The sequence below is a fragment of the Aegilops tauschii genome, chromosome 3 (genome assembly GCF_002575655.3).
Source record: "Aegilops tauschii subsp. strangulata cultivar AL8/78 chromosome 3, Aet v6.0, whole genome shotgun sequence".
NCBI classification, from domain to species: domain Eukaryota; kingdom Viridiplantae; phylum Streptophyta; class Magnoliopsida; order Poales; family Poaceae; genus Aegilops; species Aegilops tauschii.
This window is the reverse complement of record NC_053037.3, coordinates 533221158-533242617: the sequence shown is the minus strand read 5'-3', so window position 1 is coordinate 533242617 and position 21460 is coordinate 533221158. Positions and strand designations below refer to the sequence as shown.

Here is a 21460-nt window from a genome sequence, read left to right as displayed (position 1 = left end):
TATATTGATTCGAGTATCAACCGGCGTCAACCAGTTGTCAAACTCCAAATATTTTGTTCGTAGGGGCATGAAGAAGTTGCTAAACCGGTTGTAAAGTGGCTCTGATAAAAACCATCATTGCTTTATTTTTTACTTTTCATCTAGTAACGTGCATGAATGGATATGGTGGGTAAGATTTGAAAACGTTTGACATCAACCGGGCTCTACTTTGCTTTTACTTTACTTCACTTGCCAGGTCATTGTTGTCGATATTGAGGTGAGGACTCTCTCTTTATTCTCGTTTTATTTCTCACTAAATATTGAGTCATTGAACGAATATTCGAGTAAATTCACCTTGTTTTTATGAAAGCAAGGATTGGGCTGGGTTGCTTATTCTTCATCACGGAGCAACCCGGTACCTTTTCTTAGGCGAGCGACTGAGACGAGAGCTTTCAATTATGCCATTTTGGTCAAATCCCAGGGCTCTTTCTGATTTGATTAAATACTTCTATGTTGTATGATAATAGAAAGTCAAGATCTCACTCGCTTTTTCTGCTTTGTATTCTCGGCTGTTGCCTTTTTCCACATCGATTGCTATAGGAGTTCCATCCTCAACCTATGTATGCTCAAAGAACTGGATCACGGAACTCTCAGCCCTTCGCCCCAAGGCTACGAAAATGTTTCTACTCCCTTTCCCTTCCCAACGTCATATCTTTCTTCGACAAGAAGGAAAGATCACTCTCTATCTAAATGATAGAACCACTAGCACGGTACCTTTCACATTGGTAAGTCAAATCCTGGTGAAGACATCACGAGCAATGACACGACGACATCATCTCCACTTCGTAGCCCATCGGTCTTCATTCATTGAAGCCAGGGCATTGACTGACTTTCAGCGATCGCTATAAGAAAGACATAAAAAAGTTCTCCTAAACCTGTTCCTTTCCGTTACTACTACTTGGAATTGGAAGTCTAGGAGTAGGACTAACCTTTTTCTTTCGTTTAAATAAAGTCGAGATGTAGCTTTCTCTATCTCAATAAATTATTCCACCTCCATTCATTGGAGAACAAAGCGTTATCTGATTAGATCCTTGCTTCAAACTCAACCGAATCAAGTTTCAAAAATAGATGTGGAAGAGGCAAAGGGAAGAGCGGGGTTGCCGAATTGTTTCTCAGAGCCGGACGAAACATCTATCTCTATTTACAATACCCTTACCCCCAAGAAAACTTTGTCGAAAAAGGTTGTCATCGTAATAGGGATTGCACCTCAACATGGCAGCCCTCAATTCTGCCAATTGTGTGTGACTTGTACTCTTCTAGGCTTCCTCTTTGCCTCAAGTGATTAAACTCATCAACTACACCAACCACATTTCTTACCTCAAACCTCTCTACAATCTCTTGAATTCACTCTTGCCAAGATACTTGTCCCCTATTCACTAAGAAACTGTTGTACCAGCTTTCAGCTCTCCCCCTAAGGTGCATAGCCGAAAGTTCTACCTTGTACCAATCCGTAACTTGGTACACCGAAAAGTAATGTTCACACTTTTGTATCCAAGACCTGGCCCCTTCAAATATTGGAAAATAAAATCTGGGAGGTTGATGTATCTGCTGCCCATATTGATATTGATTTTTCGGCCTTTGTTCTTGCAGGTATTGGTACGGGTCATGCTGTTGAGTTGGAAGCGGTTGGTTAAGGTAAGTATATATTGGCACTTCTGGTTTCATGGAATTTCCAGCATAGGGCAAAAGTATTGGTTGGGAAAATTGGAGGTATTGAATTGGGTCTTGGTTGTGGTGGTGGAGGTGCAGGATTAGGTATAATATTATCATGTTTTGAGCTGTGAGGAAGGCCATAGGTGGCTGGAAACAAGTGTTCGTGCCAAGGTTTTGAGGGGGATAGAGAGGGTTATTTTTGTGATTGGGTCTTTTAGTTGCTTTGCTACTAGAGGTCTAGGTGGTCAGGGGTTTAAAGGTCTGGAATAGGTGTGAGTGGTGGTCGTATTCAGTACTAATGGTACGGTAATTGGAGGTTCAGGCGGTTCAGGCCTAGGATAAGAGCTAGAGGCTTGTTGAGGGGTAGCCATGGTTTCAGCTTCACTAGCAACAGCTGGTAGGGACATTTGTTGTGGTGTTCTAGGAAAATGAACCATATTGCCCCTAGTTGTGTTAATTGAGCTATGCTCTTCTTGAACGCTCTGTGCCTTCAAAAAAGTAGTTTTGTTGCTTGCGCTTTAATTTAGGAGTTTCAACTTAACTAGCATATGTGCATTTGGGTTGTTGGCATATGTCGGCTACATACTAGATGCTTTTCCATCATTGTTCGACTTGCACAGAAACAATGGGTCCCTTCTGGTTTATTTTTCTCCCTCCAAGTTTGTTCTTCACTGTAATGTGTGTCAACTCAACAAGAGTGAGCACACCCTTCCTGCTGGTCTTCTTCAACCTTTGTCTGTTCCATTACAACCTGGGTCTTCTATTTCAATGGATTTTCTTGAGGCACTCCCCAAGTTTTATGGTTATAGCTCAATACTTGTGGTCGTGGACCGTTTCACTGGCTCATTTCATTCCTCTATCTCACCCTTTTAGCTGTATACCCTATCTTGTATCCAGTAGTAAGTCTACTCTTCTTACCCCTCTCCTCTACCTTTTGTGGCCCATCTATTAGCTTTTTGACCATCTTTGAGTCATAGCGAGACGGCTCTATCTCTTTTCACAAGTACAACTGTAAGTACAGTTGCGGGCGTCAACGATCAGCAGTACTGAGCTACGGAAAGTCTATCGACTTATAGCTACGGAAAGTCTATTGAAAGGACCTAATCAAAGGCTACTACAGCTATAACTAACCCGCCTATGGAATCTATTGGCTCGGCTGAACCGACATGAAATGAAAGAGAGGAAGGCGGAAGCTATTGGCAAATAGAGGGGGATGTTCTCCGTGTCTTTTAGCCCTCACTAGATGACAACTTGCTTACTTTTCACTTCTTCTTAAGCTTGGCAGACTAGTTCCTGACTGACTTGATAGTGCGATGAGCTTACTTGCTCTAGTTCTATCCTCAGGATTTACTTACCTGAGTACCTAGCACCAAGGATCGATGTAATTTACTTTCAAAAAGATGCTGTTGATGCTAACACGCATATAAATAGATGTTCCCCACTGCTTGCTCCTCTTACCCGAATGGGGTTATATGCCTTAGTGAAACTCAGGGTAAAGTGGCAGAGGTATGACCTCGGGAAGAAAGAAAGATCGGGCGGGGAAAACGGGGTTCGAACCCGCGACTTCTGGCGTGACAGACCAACACTCTAACCAACTGAGCTATTTCCCCCTTTCGTAATTACTATCGATTCAACAGTCACCTACCGGTTACCTTCGTAACTATACCAAATTAGGTGTACAACAGAATGCCCTTCGCCTTTAGTACTTTTCTTATATATATTATGTTATATACTAAATGTGTCAAAGCAATAGAACTTATTGAAAAAAACAAGCCCATATTTCTCAAAAAGGAGGAGAGGGTGCTCCCCCCAGAGAGAACCCCATTCTTTCAAGAAAGTTCTAATTAATTATGTAGAAAAAGAAATAAGGAAAATAGGAGTAAGCGAGTAGGGTCAACAAGATTCTAAACGAATACCACAAGTGACGGAACCGACGATGATGAAGAGATAAGGGGCGAAGGATATTTTTTCTATTATTCCAATTATTATTTATTGATTATCTAATTTATTTAGATCCATATTCATTTTCATTTGCAAATACAAACTCTCTTTCATTTTCTTTTTACTTTTGCGCTAAGGATAAGGGAACTGAGAAAAAATGAGCTGGCTTGGCTGGTACATCAAGCATATGACATATTGCTTGTTCGGTGTGGTACACATATCTGTCAATGTCAATCAAGTAAGAAAATGCATTCCCACTGTCTGAGGAAAAGGTGAAGAATTGCAATTTATTGAGCTTGTAAGGCCCGTTGAAGCCCCGAGAAAGGGTATAAATAGGGCTATAAGTAGGCCGTTTCCTATTGCAATAAGGGCTGCTCGCCTTTCCTTTTGACGGCTTGGCTTCCTATCGCTCCTATGTAGTGGTCGGCCTTAAAAGGAGTCTTCCTACCATACCATCATGCATGCCTATGTTATAGTGCGTTAAGCTTCGCCAGAAGCAAGCAAGATGATGAAGCGAAGCTTCGTAGACAAGGCTCATTCCGTGCTTGACTTACGAGCTCATGTAGTAAGGCCTCACCCTACTTCAATAAGGGCTTATGCACTCCACTCGTAAACGAGTGTTAGAGCTTTTTGAGCGAGCGAGCGAAGCCTTCCTGGAGCTTCCCCCTTCCCTCACCCGAGAATTGCATTTCCGCTTCAGCTTCCCCTGTTTAGTTGGTTTGGAGGATTAATTGATTGGATACCCAATCCGCATAATCTTTCAAAGTCACTGCTTCTACGACGATAGGCGTAAAGGCATGATTAGTTCCACGAATCTCACTGCACTGACCATAGTAAACTCCTTCTCGTTGTACCGAGATGGAGGTAAGATTTGAACGACCAGGTACATCATCACATTTGACACCTGAGGAAGGTACAACCCAACTATGAGGTACATCAGCGGGTGTTACAATCATACGTAGATGAGTTTTGGCTGGTACAACCACTCTATTGTCAACTTCTAATAAACGTGATTGACCCAATTCTGGATCATCTTCTGGAATCGTATAACTGTCAAAAGTGAGTGACTGTTCATCGGAACTGTTATAGTCCGAATACTCAAAAGGTTGGGTCGACGCCCTCCTCCCCCCAAACTTGACTTGCAAGTTTCCCCGCAAAAAGCTCTCCACGCCTAATCTTATTTATAAAGAGCACTATTCTTTTTTAGTTAGGTAGTTCTCCCCCCTCTATGAGACCGTAAGACCCCGGTGGAATCGAAGGCCCGCTTACTAATAGGCAAGAGGGGACCCTTTCTTGCCCAGCCCTACCTACATCAGTGAAGCTGGAACCGAGGAAGACAATGTTCAACACACATGAGACAAAATGAAGGTATGGGACGGCCAGTTCACCACGGAAAGGGATGCTAGGCGGCTTTGGCGAAGTTGTAGGCCCCAATAGATCAGAACTCAAGAGTGATTCCTCACCTATCCTGCCAGGGGCCAAGTCGAAGGCTCGACTATAGATTCCCTATGCTCATGTGAACGGCCGGCCCGTAGATCTAAAAGGATCCATAAAAAAAGACCGAAAAGTATGTTTGTCCACGAAAAAAACTCGTTCATGAGACCTCGAATTCCCACGTTCCAGCCTGCATTATGCCAACAGGTCCCACCCCCAATTTCTTGAGTCACCCTTATCTAAAAAAAGGACGGAGTCTATCTAGATCATAGGATCACTGTATTCAGAGGTCAATTCTCTTTCTTTGACCTCCCACCGTTCACGACATCCCTTGCTTCTCGCAAGAACGGCTCCTCGGTGGAGGAGTAGAAGCGTTGGTCCCCTTCGGTCAAGTGCTTGTGCATGCTCTTACCTACTGTAGGACCTCCGTCCCCGAAGCGAAGAAGGAAGAGCAGGAACAACATGTTATCCTCTCTTGGCCCAGTAGTTCCGCAACTACTACCATGGTTGTTGCCAACGGGGATCCCCAATTCCGAAAGGTAACGGGACCAGCCCTTAGGTCCAAAGTTGTATGCCACTGCTGTGGTGCCGATAGATTCGCTACTGAAGCCCCGTTATCGGACATTGCAGGCTTAGCATCTATTTTTCGTATATCGCTCCACCACACCGAGAAGAGGTATGTGTACCTCCAGCAATAACAAGAATGGAACCATAGGCTCCTATGCTGGGAGCATTTCGGGGTATAGGTCTAACCACGTCAACTCCCCGTTTCTGGCATGCTATAGTTCTTCTAGTCTCTCGACGACGGGAATGGGAGATGACCAGTAAGCCAGATGCTTCGCGAACCACCGGTACATTTTGTTGCACTTAAATCACCCTCGTTAAGAGGCGCACTCCGATACCATTGATGTCCAATAGCTTTGATAGTAATGGCTGGATCTACTAATACCCCGTCCATTGAGTATAACAGAGCAAACGATGCTATAGCAATGAACAAAAGAATGACACTTGGAAATATGGTCCGAATAATTTCGATAGTAGTTCCATGAACAATCCTTTGTGGGATTGGATTAGTTTGCTCGTTGAAATGCCATAAAGAGCGAACCAACATCCGTGATACGAAAACCAAAATAAGAATGAGGAAGAAAAAGATATCGTGATGTAAGTCAATGATTCCTTGCATCATAGGTGTTGCTGCGTCTTGAGATCCTAATTGTCATGGTTCCGCAGCATCACAAAGAGCGATTGTGAGGAATCGACATGATAATGAATGAAGAATCATTGGAATTTCCCATCTTTTTCAGCTCTGCTCCCGAAAAGAGAAAGGAAAGGAGACTGATCTTGACGTCGGCGTTGGTTTTTCCAACGAAAAACAAGAACATTCTTTCACGAACTCCCATGAAAAAATGCTAGTTGCCTCGTAACGCATACACTGGAGCGTTTGTCCCATCGACGAAGACTACTTACTATACGCATTTTCTGAAGAGCAACAACGGAAAAAATAGGTGAACCTAGATACCATACTATTAAAGAGAAAGATACATACTAACAGGAAATCAAGGACCTCGTGAGTACTACTTAGGCAGTCGGCCTCATCAATTAGTCATGGCAATGAGATATCAAGCCCTCGATTCCAACGGGGCTACGGACAAGAAAGGTCCTTTCGAGATTCTATTTCCCCTTGGGTCTATCAAGCTGAACAGTTCATGGGGATATAAGAAGATCACACTTAGACAACTGTCTACACTACCTATTTAATGCTCCGGATTCCATGATGCATAATTCATCTGTCCATATATATTCCTAATCTCATATTCATCACCATTTCAAATCGGGCAAGGAGAAGTCGTCGTGTTGGTTCTAGGATGGAATGATCTTTTGATCCAAAGATGTCGGTGCTAAAACCTCTTGTGTCTCTTTTAATAGGACCGCGAAGGCAAGAGCATTGAGGAAGCAAGGATTCTCCCATAACTATGCGGGAAAAACAAGATTTCACTGAAAAAAGGTGCCTAACCCCGGGATTTTTCAATACTTTTCTTGAAATTGACTGGATTTGGAAGAAAATGCACTCAACCTAACAAATCCTGATCAATTCAAGTGGTTAGTTTAAGGCGGTACATGGGGCTGATGCCGAAGGAGATAGGAATGAAGTAGGGCGGGCAGCTACCCAGAGATTGGAATGCCCTATCGACAGGGAATGCTGGTACCACCAACGGTGCTTGATAGTCTTCAATCCAGACGGTCTCGAGAGTACCTTGACCCATAGCATAGGGCTTGATGTGGCTTTGGGGCTTCCCAAAAGGTAATAGAATGGGTAGTTCAGGCACCATCATCAATATGTTGCTGCTATTGAATCCGGTTTTGAATCAAGCAGCAAGAGTCCGACCTCAGGGTCCACCATAGAAAGGCATTCCTCAGTCCCAGAATAGCATGCATAGGGGAGCCATATTCCAATCATGTGAGCAGACTTCTTCGATAAGCAAGCAGTTGTTCGCGTAGGCCCAGATACAAAGGAAAGGGAGGGGAAGGTATAGAAATCTATCAAAAGAACACCTTAACGGCGATGCCTGGAAGGAGTCCCTCTTATTTCAGTATATAGGACTTCTTGTCCGCCAGACCTAACTAACTACCTGGTCGATGGAAAATAAGGGCAAGTCAATACCAGATCGCACTCAACAAAGTAAAACGGGATGAATTCAATCGCCAAGACCTGCCACTGCCTGATTCCATAAGCACATAAAGATGGGTTTACGAATAAAAAAAAGCTGCTCATTAGGGTCTCTTTTCATATCCGGCTATGTGAAAACCCACGTACTCTTCTCTGAAACAACCTACCTACCTTTTGCTTTTTCAGATAAGTAAATAAGCGGACCTCCTTTCCGGAGATCAAGTTTCTACTGGACTAACCACGGGTCTTGATCACAAAGTGCTGCCCGAGTCGACCAAGAAAAGAGGGTAACATCAAAATTATGGACTACTGAGCAAGCTAACTGAATGGAACGGAGTGCAGGAGATTTCTGATTAGCTTCAGCGGAGAGGACCCTTAGATCCGAAGTAGAGTCATCATGGTCCTGTAACATAGAATAGCCTGCAGCAGTACTCCGCGATAATTCCACCATTTCCTGAACAACATGGAGTTGAACAGTAGCTTTACACTGACAATCCTTCGCCCAGCGCTCACCACAACCAATCCAGAGAACCTTCGCGCGTTGATAAGCCTTCAGTCTATCATAAGAAGAATACTTGAAACTTACACTTAGACACTTGAGTAACCAATCAAATCGTACATCCTGTGGCATGCTCACCAATATTGACGTAAAGTGAGGTGATCAGGGTTGATGCTGTGATGTGAAGGGAAGGGGCCACTCAATTCAATTCAATGTCGTAATCCGACCTGGCTTCTCCTGTCCGCACTTGGGACAGATTGATACTCGTTTTTTGCTGGATTTGAACTTGCTTAAAAAGAAAGGACTCAGCTTCCGCAACAGTGATCGATGGAGAAGCTCAAAAGTCTCAATCCACCACTAGCTATCATTCAAGTTTGCACTTTTCGAGCTCATCCTTACCTTTGCGTTTTAGCTGCTTGTTCCCATTAACCCATTTCATTTTCTTAGCTGGATCCTTCAGAAAGTATCTCTTATCGCTTGTCCAGAGCCTGGATGCCAACCTTAGCCAGAGCCTGTATCTCATCAGTCTCCATCTGAGCCTCAATCGTGAACTGAAGATGACGTGCGGTCAGCGAGGAATGAATTTGAAAACCCGTACTTGGAGCATTATTGCACTTGGGATAAAGTAGATGTCGAAACAGCTTCTTCTTCAAGTTCGCTATCGTGAGGGATGTCTATGATAATATGCTCACTGCATATGAGTTAGTTCATTCCATGAGGTCGAGGAAAGGTTGAAACCATTTTAGATCTAGGTGGGGTCTGTCAGATGCAGACTAACCCATTTCGACGTGAAGCATCGCATCGGCTTGTGATCCTAAATCTAGTGATTGATTATTGACTTGTCAAGGGCAGGTTGGTGTCTTAATGTGGAGGAATTCCGTACCTAAGATAAGAAGTTTCATTTCATGCCTACCGTAGTCCCTATTTTATTGGGCATAGTCCCCCTTACCTACTCCCGAGAGTAGAAAATCAACATTTATGTCGTTCTTAATAAGAAAGAGATGCTCGGGTAGCAAAGTTGCCTACCATTAGGTATTGTTTGAGCCCGTAACTTCCATTAGGAGAGGCATCCTCGCTCAGTTTCAACTAGTGGTTACTTAAGTTTATTTTCTCTGCCGGATTGCGTTTCAAATACAGACTTGTCTTTGTTAAACAACGCTTTCGGGTTGCCTAGACCAGAGAATTCAAGAAATAGGGATGCGCATTGCCTAATGGGTAGTTTATTTCCCACCGTAGCTTTACTCAAGTGGAAATCCTTTGAATCAAACAAAAAGTTCGTAACCGCTAGGCTGCATCGTCCCCTTCAACCAGAATCATCTAGATTACAGATTTCATAACTGCATTTTGAAAGAAGAGAGTGCCTCCCGTTCTCTGGAGTAACAATAATAATAACACTCCACGTCGCCTTCAGGCTTGGATCCATGCCTTGCAATTCTTCTTTCTCAAAAAAGAACTCAGATCGTTCAGATTCTTTGCCAGGAGAGTCCCCGGCTTTCGAGCCCTACTCGTGGGAGTTACTTTATCCATCATTGCTATTGGCATCTTGGCGTTAAACAATTCGTTTATATAAACACTTTTGACATAGAAAAATCCTTCTCAGGTTGATTTGTGTGCCACTCGTCATCAGACAGTGAAATGTCCGGTCTAGCCCTTAGCTGAGGGATCTTCACTCCTGTCCTGCCATCCATATCCGTGCCCACCCGAACCATGGGAAAGAAAGTTTGTCAGAAATTACTTGTACTTGAGGGCAATGATAAAGTGAAGAAAATTATAGAAACAATGAAATGAAGCTATGGCTCAAACTATTGGAGAAGGCACCATAGAATATATCCATGAGCTTCTCAAGAACTTCTTCTTCCAATTACTTTGTGACGATTTCAAGGAAAAGTGAATGATTTCAATCAAGAAAAGAATCATATGCTCGATCCGTCGTAACAAGAGGGATAAGAAAGTCTCAACTCCAACCGCGGGAGCATTTACTATTTGGAAGTGTGCGAACGTAGCTAGTGGATCGGGGAAACAGGAAATCCTTGTAGTAATGCCGTGGGAATAGGAGTTGTTAGAGCGAGGTATTGCAATGAAACAGATTGTTCAATAGATTTCTTCATTGCTAAGGGTAAATGGCATTTTCATGGTCAAAATTCCAGAGAGGAGTTCCGAGCTTCAAGGATGCCGGATCGCACCATTCATAAGATAAACCCCTGGGTGCCCGATGAGGCACAAAACAGATAACCAGACTGTGCCCTGGGCAAGGAAATAACCATGGCAAGCCACGAAAGGAATGAATAAGCTCCCTCCAGGCTCTCCCTTCGGAGTTTCACGCCAGTGGAACTCACAAAAGTAGCGCAGCTAATGAATCAATGAATCAATGGGCAAATCGTTGTGTCCATACATTTGATGTGCCTTTTGAAAGTCGCATTTGTTTTCAACAATCGGAAATGGGAATATTCCATTCCATGGCATAGTTCTCAATGTTAGTAAACGGAGTGCGTTATCAACTCAATAATAAATCTCCCCTACACTGTAACCGGATTGCATTCATTCAAGTTGGCAATCCCCTGATCTTTGCTTCCGGTGTGCGATCCGAATTGACATATAATGACCGTAGTTAGCAGGCAATGGCCAAGGTCAGTGCATCTCGAACTAGTGGGTTACCATATCTAAACTATTTAATACAACTATTGAATGCGCTTTGAATTGCACTTCTGCTCGTAACCACTACAAATCGGAAAGGAAGGAAGCAGCTTTAGAGGAGGGATGTCGTCAAACAAAGGATCTTTTATATGCTAAAGATACCGGTTCAATATGTCATTTCCGAAACCGAGGACCACACCGCTGGGAGGACAACTCAAGCACCAAAGACAAAGGTATCGCTCATAAAAGTGATTTTCATCATAGTACTCGCTCTAGCGTTAGGTTCAATGCAGCGTGTAAATACCTCTAGCCCTAGGGAAGGGGGCGTGCCGTTCCCAATGGTGGAATTGCTTCTTGTCTGCTTTGCCGAGGAGAGCGCTCGCTACCCGATCCCCCTAAGCTAATGTAGTTCCCAGGTTGCCTACTAGATACCGTTTACGGCTATATCCATGTAGGAAGCCGAGGAAAGAGATAATTGATAGTTTCCAAAACCACGTAAAAGAAATGAGATTGAACATATTTCAATTCAACAAATTCTGATTGTTTCATTATCAAATGCAAGGGATGTAGGACCAGGTTCTATTATTGGAGTTAAGCAGTGTAGGAGCCGTGCCGTTCCTGTGTATTAGCTCGTTGTTAGCAGCCCCGAAGGGCGTAAATGGGGGTCAAAGATTTCTCGGAAGCAGCTCTTCGCCTGTGCTTTTAGTGGTTTTCCGCTCATTAAACCACAGTGCTGGGGCGATCCAATTACCCGGAGAAGTTCTCTTTGTCTTCGAGCTTTTATTCCTCAATCCACTTATTCGTTCCCTTCTTTCATATACCTCCCCACCAATAGATAGAGACAAATGGGAATAACTGAACCACATCTACAAAATGCCAGTACCATGCAGCTGCTTCAAAGCCAACGTGATGCTTCTTGGTCAGATGACCAAGATATTGGCGAATACCACATACGATCAAGAAAAGAGTACCTATAATCACATACAAACCATGAAAGCCAGTTGCTAAGAAAAAGGTAGAACCATAAATACTATCCGAAATAGTGGAGGGTGCTTGGTAATATTCCATTCCTTGAAAGCCAGTGGATACTAGAGCCAGTGAAACGGTTGCTACTAAAGCGTAAACTGCTCGTTTTTCCTTCCCTGCGTGTATAGCATGATGAGCCCAAGTTACGACAACTCCGGATGAAGGGAGAATAGGGGTATTAAGAAGAGAGATTTCCCAAGGATCTAAAACCCCAATCCATTTTGGGGGCAAATACCTCCGATCTCTACCGTAGGTGCCAAAGAAGAATGAGAAGAAGCCCAAAAAAGCAAAAAGGAACATAACCTCCGAGACTATGAAGAGAATAGAACCATATCGAGGTCCTAATTGTACAGCTTTTGTATGATGCCCTTCCAACGTGGATTCACATAGAACATCCCGCCACCATACGAACATGGTATAAAGGAGAAATATTAGGCCCAAACTGAGAAGTGTTGCACCCCCTTGAAATGAGTGCATGTACATCACACCTCCTATGGTGGTTGCCAAAGCTCCGAGTGAACCCGAAATAGGCCATGGACTTGGATCTACCAAATGATAAGAATGCCTCTGAGATTCAATCATAAACCACTTTGCCTCGGTTGTATGTAAACCCCCCTTCACCCCATCCCCTAAAGTGGTAAAGAAGGAGGCTCTTTTTTGTCTCATTAGGACAAAAAAATAGGAAGGGATAGTTCTTTCATTGCATTGATAGAAGTGAGACTATCAAAAGATCTCTCTATTATTTAGAGAAAAGAGTTGGCGTGGGTTCTACCAATGAAATGAAGAAGTTTTTGATTGGTCTTTATCATTCGGAACCCTCTCCGTATTAGTAAGAAAAACACACCCAGACTCTGACTTCAATGGTGGGAACAACCTCAGCACTCCGGCGTGAACATGAACAATCATTCTATGCAAAATTTCATGTATGATAGTGGTCGATCCCTCGGGAGTGACATTCGTTACTTTGGATTTTGTTCACGCGGTGATCTTCTCTCTTTCCAAGAGTACTACCCTTTACGTAGTCTATGTCTGGGGAGACAGGTGTGGTAGAGAGGTCCCCCACTTCGATTCCTGTCCCGTTAGCATCTCCGATCCGAGAGTTGGGATGACTCCGTTAGTTTTGGTTGGGATCCGGATGGTAATGGACCTACAACCCTTGCTTGTGGACTAGCTGCAGAGCTAACCTTTGTTCTATTGGTTTGGTGGTTGCTACCAAGATGATTTCTTTATGCCCATCAAAGAACCTCGAGATGCTAATCCACGAAAAACGATACGAGAAATGCGAAAGAACTCAACTACTGAACGAGGGCGACCCGTGAAAATACCTCGGTTTCTTACTTGTGCCATTGAACTCTTTCTTGGCAACTTGGACAACTTATAACGATGTTTGTCCCGCATATCAGACGGAAGATCGGGTTACAAAATTCGAAAGCTTTCGTCTCAATTCATATTTAGCCGCGAGCAATCTACGTTTGTGATCTCGTATATTTCGTCGCTTCTCCGACATCTTACTTAGTTTCCCCCTCATCTTTTAGCAAAAAGCCGCTCCACAGTAGTAAAGTCTCATCTTTTGTATTGGCCGAAGTGACAATAGTCACATTGAACCCTCGAATATGCTCGAAGATCTCGAAATGATCTTCCAGTTCCGGGGAGAATTCGCAAAACTCCGTTTCCATAAAGACTTTGATGGAGTTTTCCCGTATTTCGACCGGAGAATCCAACATAGACATTACTGTAAAGATTCTGACCAAAAAATGGTACATTCCATGCCCTCGGAGAACGCTTTGTCGTGCAAAGTCACTGACATATCCAGTGTCTTTTTCGGACCCCAAGAATGGATTGGATCGAAACGACTTTCCTGCTTGAAAATAGGGGCCCCTTTGTGTCTGTATGAATCTCTGACCGCACAAAATCTACATAGCCAATTTTCCAAATTGGATTCTGAAATCAGAGGCAGCTTTTGGTACTAATCTTATTTCAAACAATCCAGGAACTTCCATAACATTGGCATGATTCAGTTTGAGCAACAGATCCTGACGTAATACATCTTCGTAATGAAAATGGAGTGGAAACATCATGGATTTTCTGCTTTTTTTGAGAATGAGCACTGTGAACTATCCGCTTCAAAAAGGATAGTTGATCGAACCGAAACCAACGTCAAGTATGAGTTATTAAGCGCCGAATCAAAAAAAGTGTACTTCCTTTACGCTTGATGTAGGATTTACCTATTAATATGAAGTTCACTCTTCTACCGACTTGAGTCCAGAAGGGAAGCGACAGATTTCCAATTCTTCTTTGCTAGCGCTTGACTCCTGTGAAATTCCATTAACAAGCTTAAAAGAAAGCCTTTTATTTGGTTTTTGAGATACTAGTTATTTATAGGTTAAGTTCGATATTTCACTCCGTGGGCCGGCTAATTAATTCAAGTAATTCCTGTAGGGGAATCAATCGAAGAGATTGCCTGCCCATGCTACAATTCCTTACTCAAAAGGACTAGAGTGCTAAGCTGCCTTCCCGGCACCACCACTATAATGAATGGCTCAAACAAATAGGAGATGAGAATCTAATTGATCCTTTCTAGAATAGAATATAAAGAGAAGCTTGTTCTGCCCATCTATCTAGAGAATGAAAAGGAACTAATGCCACTGATAGGAAATGCATAGACCGTACGCCCACTTACCGCTCTACCACTTCAATTCAATGACGGACTTCACCGATACCGATACCAAACCTAGCTTGAGAGAGATCGATCACAGGCATGTGGTGAACGATGCCAAGAGAAAGAGCACTGAAATGAACCATATCGAGCACAGGTCTCACTCTACAAGTCAAGTTTGATGAGCTCTTAGCGGACCTGTTCCTACTATCTACTAAGTGTGTGCTAGGGAAAGAAAGCAAGCTGAGCAGTTCTCACTCTGTCCGGTGACCAAGAAAGATTAAAGAATACCGTAAAGTGATCACTGAAACCTCATACCGATTCGCCACGTGAAAGCGGGGTTAAGGTAAGGCAGGAAAGACTGGCGCCGAAAGATATATATGTTTTGAAGAGAGAGATCCGCAGGCAAAAATCTTGAAGGAAGGACCGACTGAAGGAAGGAACAGACCGTAGCAAAAGCCGAAGAAGATGCGAATCAGGAAAAGGGAGACGAGTTCTAGTTGTTAGAAAGACCAGTGCCCGGAAAAGCAAGTCGGAAGGGGATCCGGATGTTCAGTGCTTAAATAAAAAAGATAGGTGTTGCTCTGTTGTTTGCTTTGAGGTTTCCCCTAGTTGGGGAGACCGAGAAGAAAACCAGTAGGAAGGCAATCCGAAGTATAGTGTTAAAAGAGATAGTTGCCCGCCTCTTGATGGAGAATTGAAAACATCCCAACGTATCTTTCACTAATTAAGTAGTAGTGAGGCGTCGGTACGTCAGCTGGAGAAGAATGCTTGCATTTCGTATCACTGGTGTAGTGATTGACACGGTCTTCGCATATTGAACAACCTAAGAGTGGAAACACCTTAATCGCTTCTCCAAGCTTATCTATATATATTTCTCGATGGAAGCAGAAGGAAAGGCTTAAAGAAGGTGACAAGAAGAGAAACTTATTAGTTCGTCGTAGCCAACTTAACATTCCAATGAGAGGTCGAAGTACGATAGAAGTTATTGATACCGATTTAGGCGAGCAGCATAGCCTGGCAGAGCCAGAGGAAGAAGTCCATCTTGTTAGCGAGTACTTTCCTTTATACGATTTCCGCGAGCATACTAGCTTTTCACGAACGCAGAGGAGAAAGAAAACCAACAACCAATAGGGTGAGGCAACTAACTACCAATCCTTTTATTGAATAGCCACGGCGTGGGTAAACATAAAGAAGCCACAGAAGAAATCAAGCCAAAGGCTTCTCACTTTCTAAAGTAGTAAAAAGTGGATCCCCGCTTCGAGGCGCTTGGCGTAGATCTTTGAAAATCGTCAATCGGGTGAGCCAGCTATTATTGAGGGAGGCCAGGTCTACATACGTAATATCAAGTTGCTCTAGTTGTGTGTCTTTCGTACGGAAAGATGGGTGTTTTTATCCAAGCAAGGGAATAGAATAGGTAACAACCCCCCCCCCTCACATCAAGCCTGTACGCTAGCTACCAACATATACTATGCAGTCCATGGCTACCTCCGCGGATGGAAGATTGTAGATTTTTCACTTTCGCTGAAGAGTTGGACTGAAAGGACTTGACACATTGCCAAGGCGATTTTATTAGCCAGCTGTGGGATAGAGATCTGCGGTAAACGAGCGATAGCCTCTAAAGAGTGCCGAAATAGGATTGGTTCCTTTTTCTAAAGATCCGAGACCGGTGAACGTATTGCATAATTTAAAGAAGCCCATTTCATTAGAGGGAGGGAGCCCTTCCTACCTTTCTTTATTTAAGTGCTGGTGTCAAATGAGATAGTTGCCCGGCTTGGAGGGGTTGTAGCGAAAGCTCCGAAGTCCACTTCTTTACCAACTTGAATTCATAAGGAGACCGAACTCTATTCATGCTCAAGTGAACCACGGGTGATGATTTACTTAAAAACTCAGTCGACTGCTTCTATAGATAAGGCGGAACGTCCTTAGTTCAGCATTATAGCACATAGTCTCCGACGCTACTACAACGCTTCGCTAACTCGAAGCGCCTCGCTATGAGAATGACGCGTCGCTAACACTCGGCTAAGTCGTCGAACCCTCGCGCTGACCATTCGCTTTCTCAGTAGCGAAAGCGCTTCTCTTTGCCCCTTAACTACATAAAGTATTTGGAAAGAAAAGAAAGAGATTCTTGGTTTAATTGCTCCCGCTTCCTCATCTGCGCTCGTCAAGCCAACTTTGCTTTTTGGGAGGCGAAAGAGGGGTTGAAGCGTACATGTCGAAATGACAGCATCGAAGATATCTATATACACAGGAACGCGTATTCCGGACTGCGTTCCGGAAAAAGTAGCCTACTTGACAGAAAGGGCGGGCACTCTCGGCGCGGAGGTAGGCACTATCGTCTTTCAACCCCACCCTCACTTTGAATTTAGTGGGGCACTATTTACTTACAGCCTCTACGAGTTGCAAGTGAATGGGGCCGATGCGTGGTGAACGGAAGGGTTCATCAAGCCATTTCTTGCCTTAACCCCTAAACTAAATAGGAAGAGGGGTACTTGACTAATAGGGGGCAATTGCATTGCACCTGACTGTGAGGGACCTCTTGATACCTTATGTTCACTTCCTAACTAGTAGTCGGTTTCCTGTCGCGGAAGCCTTTTCCCAGTGCGCGGAGCCCCGATGAGGAAGGTGTTAGTGCTTTCTCATGGGGTCAATAATGCTAATCCCTCTTTTTGTGCCGGGAAGAAGATAAGAAAAGGCGAAGCCTTCTCTTGGTTTCCCAACCTGTTGCTTCTAAAGGCTGCCCTCTCTCGGCTGGATTTTGGTCCAGCCTATTGCGAGGATCCCGTATCCCGTACATCGTCTTTCTCCCTCCTGGGTTCCCGTGGTTCCTATGCCGCCGCGTTTCCCGGTCCTTTTCTTTTAGTGCTTCGACCCGAAGCGATAGCTTGACGCGTTTTCCGTGGATAAGATGGCAGCGCTCCAGCTCACTAAAGAATGGGACGGCAGTGGTCCGCCGGCAAGCTCGTTCTGCTCCTGGACGCAGTACATTGGAATCCTGAAGCACCACCACGAACGCTACCGCGCATGCGCCAGCGGTGCGGTAAGGCACCACCCTGTTGTGCCAGCAGCCAACTCCGGCGTGTCAGCTTAGTTATCCTCATCAAGCCACAACCTTGATGTCTAGCTTCCCAACTGGTAGACGGTTCCCTTTCCCCCGGATCAATGAAGAAGGGAGAAGTCAGTTGATTCCTCCGAAGAACCAGAAGCGAAGCGCTATGCCAGGGCAAGGGGACGGGAAAAGAAACTGCTCCGAAGAAAGATATTGGGGTTCCCAATGCTTCTCCACACCCAACGAGATGCGCCAACCTCGGGATGCTTTACTCCTAACCCCACGGCAGTTCCGAGACGGAGCTTAACCTGTGTCTCGGTTAAGAACGGCGATGATCTACGTTTCACACGGCGCACGATTCCATGGATAGTTTCATTCGAGATCGTGATGGAGGACATAGTTTACGATCATCGTCTTTGATCATGCCACTATGCATTTGATTAGGACATTGCACAATGATCCAAACACTTTGTCGCATCTCTTCAATACGGATAAAGTAACGATCATAGCGATCTCCTCTGGTACCTACTGGTACGTCAAGATCCGATTGGTCATGAACATCGTAAGGTGCTGCTCTTCGCGAATCCCAGCATACCCCAGGTTGGGATGGGTAGGCCCACCACTTCACTTTTGCACTTTCACTTAGGCCCGGGCGAAGTCAGTGAGGGGACCCTGTCGGGCTCCTTCCCCCCCAAAACAAACTGTACGTGGGAGTTTCCCTTCATACGGCTCGAATCATTCTCAGATGCCCCGAGAGGCATCTTTCCTTATGATCTGGTGGTTCACACGCACGCAAACGAGCACCGGCCGCAACAGCAAGGAACTATGACCAATAGAGTCAGACACAAAGCGTCATACTTCTTTATCTTGTGATGGTTGAGGAGTTTCTTTCTTAGAGGGTGCGGGACGCTTGCGGAGTCCGTGCCTTCCGTACCACCACAGGTCGTTCTTGGGCAGATCCCGCTCCTAAACATAAGGGAGGGATAGGGGGAAAGGGGCCCTAAAAATCATATAAATAGGGTTGTAGAAGGACCACTTTCATTCGACGTTCCGGGGCTCCCGATTCGATCGACGAATTTGGCGAGCTGATCCGCTTTGATCCAGGAGAAAGCCCAGTCAGCCACCTTTTCAGTGCAGGTCACGTGACCTACAGCTCGGCCTTTGCTTTTTGAGACTTCCTCTACCCACATCTCTATGTGCCCGCAGAACTTTCATATGGAGAAAGATGGGCTTACCATGTTCCATCAATACCACCTAACCTATGCCGATTTTGGCGGACCGTGCTCCACCCCGGTGAACTCATGCGGTTCCGACGTGCCCAAAGGCCAGAGGCGAATCCGTTCACGGTCCGTAGGACCAACACCATTCGAAGGTTGATGGCCCGCCCCGCCTAGAATAGGAATCTTTGACTGGGCTTACACACATTCGCTCACTTACGCTGTCCCCCCTCAGCTCACCCTAGCCCCGGGTACGTCGTCTCCAAGGCTTCACACAACATCTTCAGTGACAACATATGCATGCTTTTGTAGGGTCAGGCAGAACCGTTGTTGCCTGATGGGAACTTGCCCCATATTGCTATCAATGTCTTCATGTCGCACGACCTCTTAACATTACACCACTGAATCCCCAATCCTTTGCTTGCTGTGCAGTGAAAGTACCAATATCCACTAATCGTTGTTCCCAGATACGGTTGCCGGTTGACATCTCTTCTAATTCGTTGATACGAGAAGCAAATTGTTGTGTGGAGGAATCAATATCTCGACATAAGCCAAGAGGCAGATCTTGTGCCACTCCACCAGGTCGTATGAAACTGGCATGCATCCTGGCTCCCGGGACTCTTTCATAGAATTCCAACAATTTCTCCCGCTCCTCAAAAGCCCAAAGGAACGAAGTTGATGCTCCCACATCCATAGCATGAGTAGTTGAAGCAAGTGAATGACTTGAAATTCGAGTTATTTCACAGAATAACACTCTTATATATTGAGCTCGTAATGGTACCTCACAATTCAAAAGTCTCTCTACGGCTGAAGAATGAGCGTGTTCTTGGGCCATCGTAGAAACATAGATAGGGTCAATGATGGAACAAACAATGAAACTTTACGATAGCTTTTTCGTACACGTTCACTTGCATCACATACACAAGTGCTCTCTGAACCGTGCAATAAGGTCACCCATAACACGGCTCTCCCACTAGAGTTACCTTAGCCCCGGGCCATGCTATTCCATGATATTGGAAAAAGTTGACTAATTATTATCATCGTCTTGAAAGCTTGGCGCCTTTTGAATATGAGTGGGGCTCCTAGTCTAGGCGGCGCCTTCGTGGAGCCAAACCGAAGGAAGAGCAAAAGGGCGAGGCCACACCCGGCTTCGAATAGGAGGGGGGCTTAGCTCTGGATCCCGCCTGCTTGCAGAAATGAATGGATCAGAAAGGGGGCTGGGTTCTATATCCGGGCCGGGCAGGAGGTGAAGGCCAGAAGAAGAAGAGAAGTGCGCCTTCCCGGTAAGGAAGAGGATAAAAAGGTGATGTCATCTATCTCGACCTATTTCCCGAGGCGTTGGAAATGAAGACCGGCTCAGAGAATCACTGGCGTGCTTTCTCTCCCCCATCGTTTCGCCAACAAATAAGTCATCCTTGACTTGACTATTGTCCTCGTCTGTGATTTAATCGGCCGTAAGGGAGTTTACTCGACCCATTCTCCAGTCTACCGCACTGCTCAAGTGTGCAACTCCGTATGAGGACCTCCTTCCCTTTTGCTCTGCCCACTCTCCGTTCACACGGTTATCAAAGCGGAGGAAGGGCGGGCAGCAGGTACCACGAGCCCTCTGTCCCACACATCTATCAAGAAGCAAGTGTAGTTCACTGGTTCCACCGATTGCTCCTATCTCTCGGCAAAGATCGTGTGAGTGTGCAGTTATGCTTCGGATGCTTCGCCATGGAATAGATCGATTCAGTTCCCCTTCTTTTCCGGTGCACTCGCTTTGTATCTCCGACACACAAGGAAGGACGTGGTGGGAAGAAAGCTGCCCTAGCCTCTGTCCGGTCGATCATTCCGCTGGCATCTTGCATTCACGCCTCTGTTTGACTGCCGCTCGGGAATGTAGTTGTAGATACATGAGTCTTAGTGGGTCGTTGGCTCCACCTCTTATCTCCTTCTACGACATGCTATAGTCGTCGCCATATTCAATATGTCACTTAGTCATATCTGCCTCGCAGCGGGTCAGCGCCTCCGAAAGAAAGGGAGGGAGGACTTAATTCAGTGACTCCGCGATCGCCCTCTAAACGATCAAAATAAGGTAAAGCTTGAAGATAAGTTTTGTACTCGATTAATTTCTCAGTCGCTCTAGTCGGGTGGGCGCCGGCCGGCCGGATCCCCCTGAAAACCGTACGTGCGGGTCTCCCCGCATGCGGCTCACGCCATTTGAGGTGGCCCAGCCCAGCATTCATTCGCAAATCCTGTAGTGAAATTGAGACTACTCGACCTCGGAAGCTAATTCGCGTGTAGGCAGCGATGTCTTAATACCGTTGACTGTATCTATTCATTGATACATTGGCTCGCTCCCCCCCCCCTCTTTTTTCAAGAATGAATGAGCCACTCGGACCTTCCATTTCCGTCAAATGACCCGGCTTCCCCTGGCTCTTCGACCGTCCGGGCTCCCTTTCCTCCCTATGCTCCCTGGCACAGGCCCACCACGCTTCGCGCCTGCGGCATTTTCGCCAGACGGTCTTTGCCAGTAGTGCCATCCTCCCCGTAGGCTGTCTGTATGGGTGGGTTGTCCCTTGCTGCTACGTTCTGTTAGGCGCTATGAATTACAGGAAATTCAGTGGTTGACTTGGATAGCAGGCGGGTTACACGTTCCACT

At 45.2% G+C, this 21460-nt stretch overlaps 1 non-coding gene and 1 pseudogene across 1 annotated transcript; one reads left to right on the top strand and one right to left on the bottom strand.

The window, feature by feature from the left end:
* Positions 1-3228: 3228 nt before the first annotated feature.
* Positions 3229-3302, bottom strand: TRNAD-GUC (transfer RNA aspartic acid (anticodon GUC)). Its single transcript has one exon. It is a non-coding gene; the product is annotated as a tRNA-Asp (tRNA).
* Positions 3303-19569: 16267 nt separating this feature from the next.
* On the top strand, positions 19570-20892 carry LOC120976928 (uncharacterized; annotated as a pseudogene).
* The last annotated feature ends 568 nt before the right edge of the window (positions 20893-21460 follow it).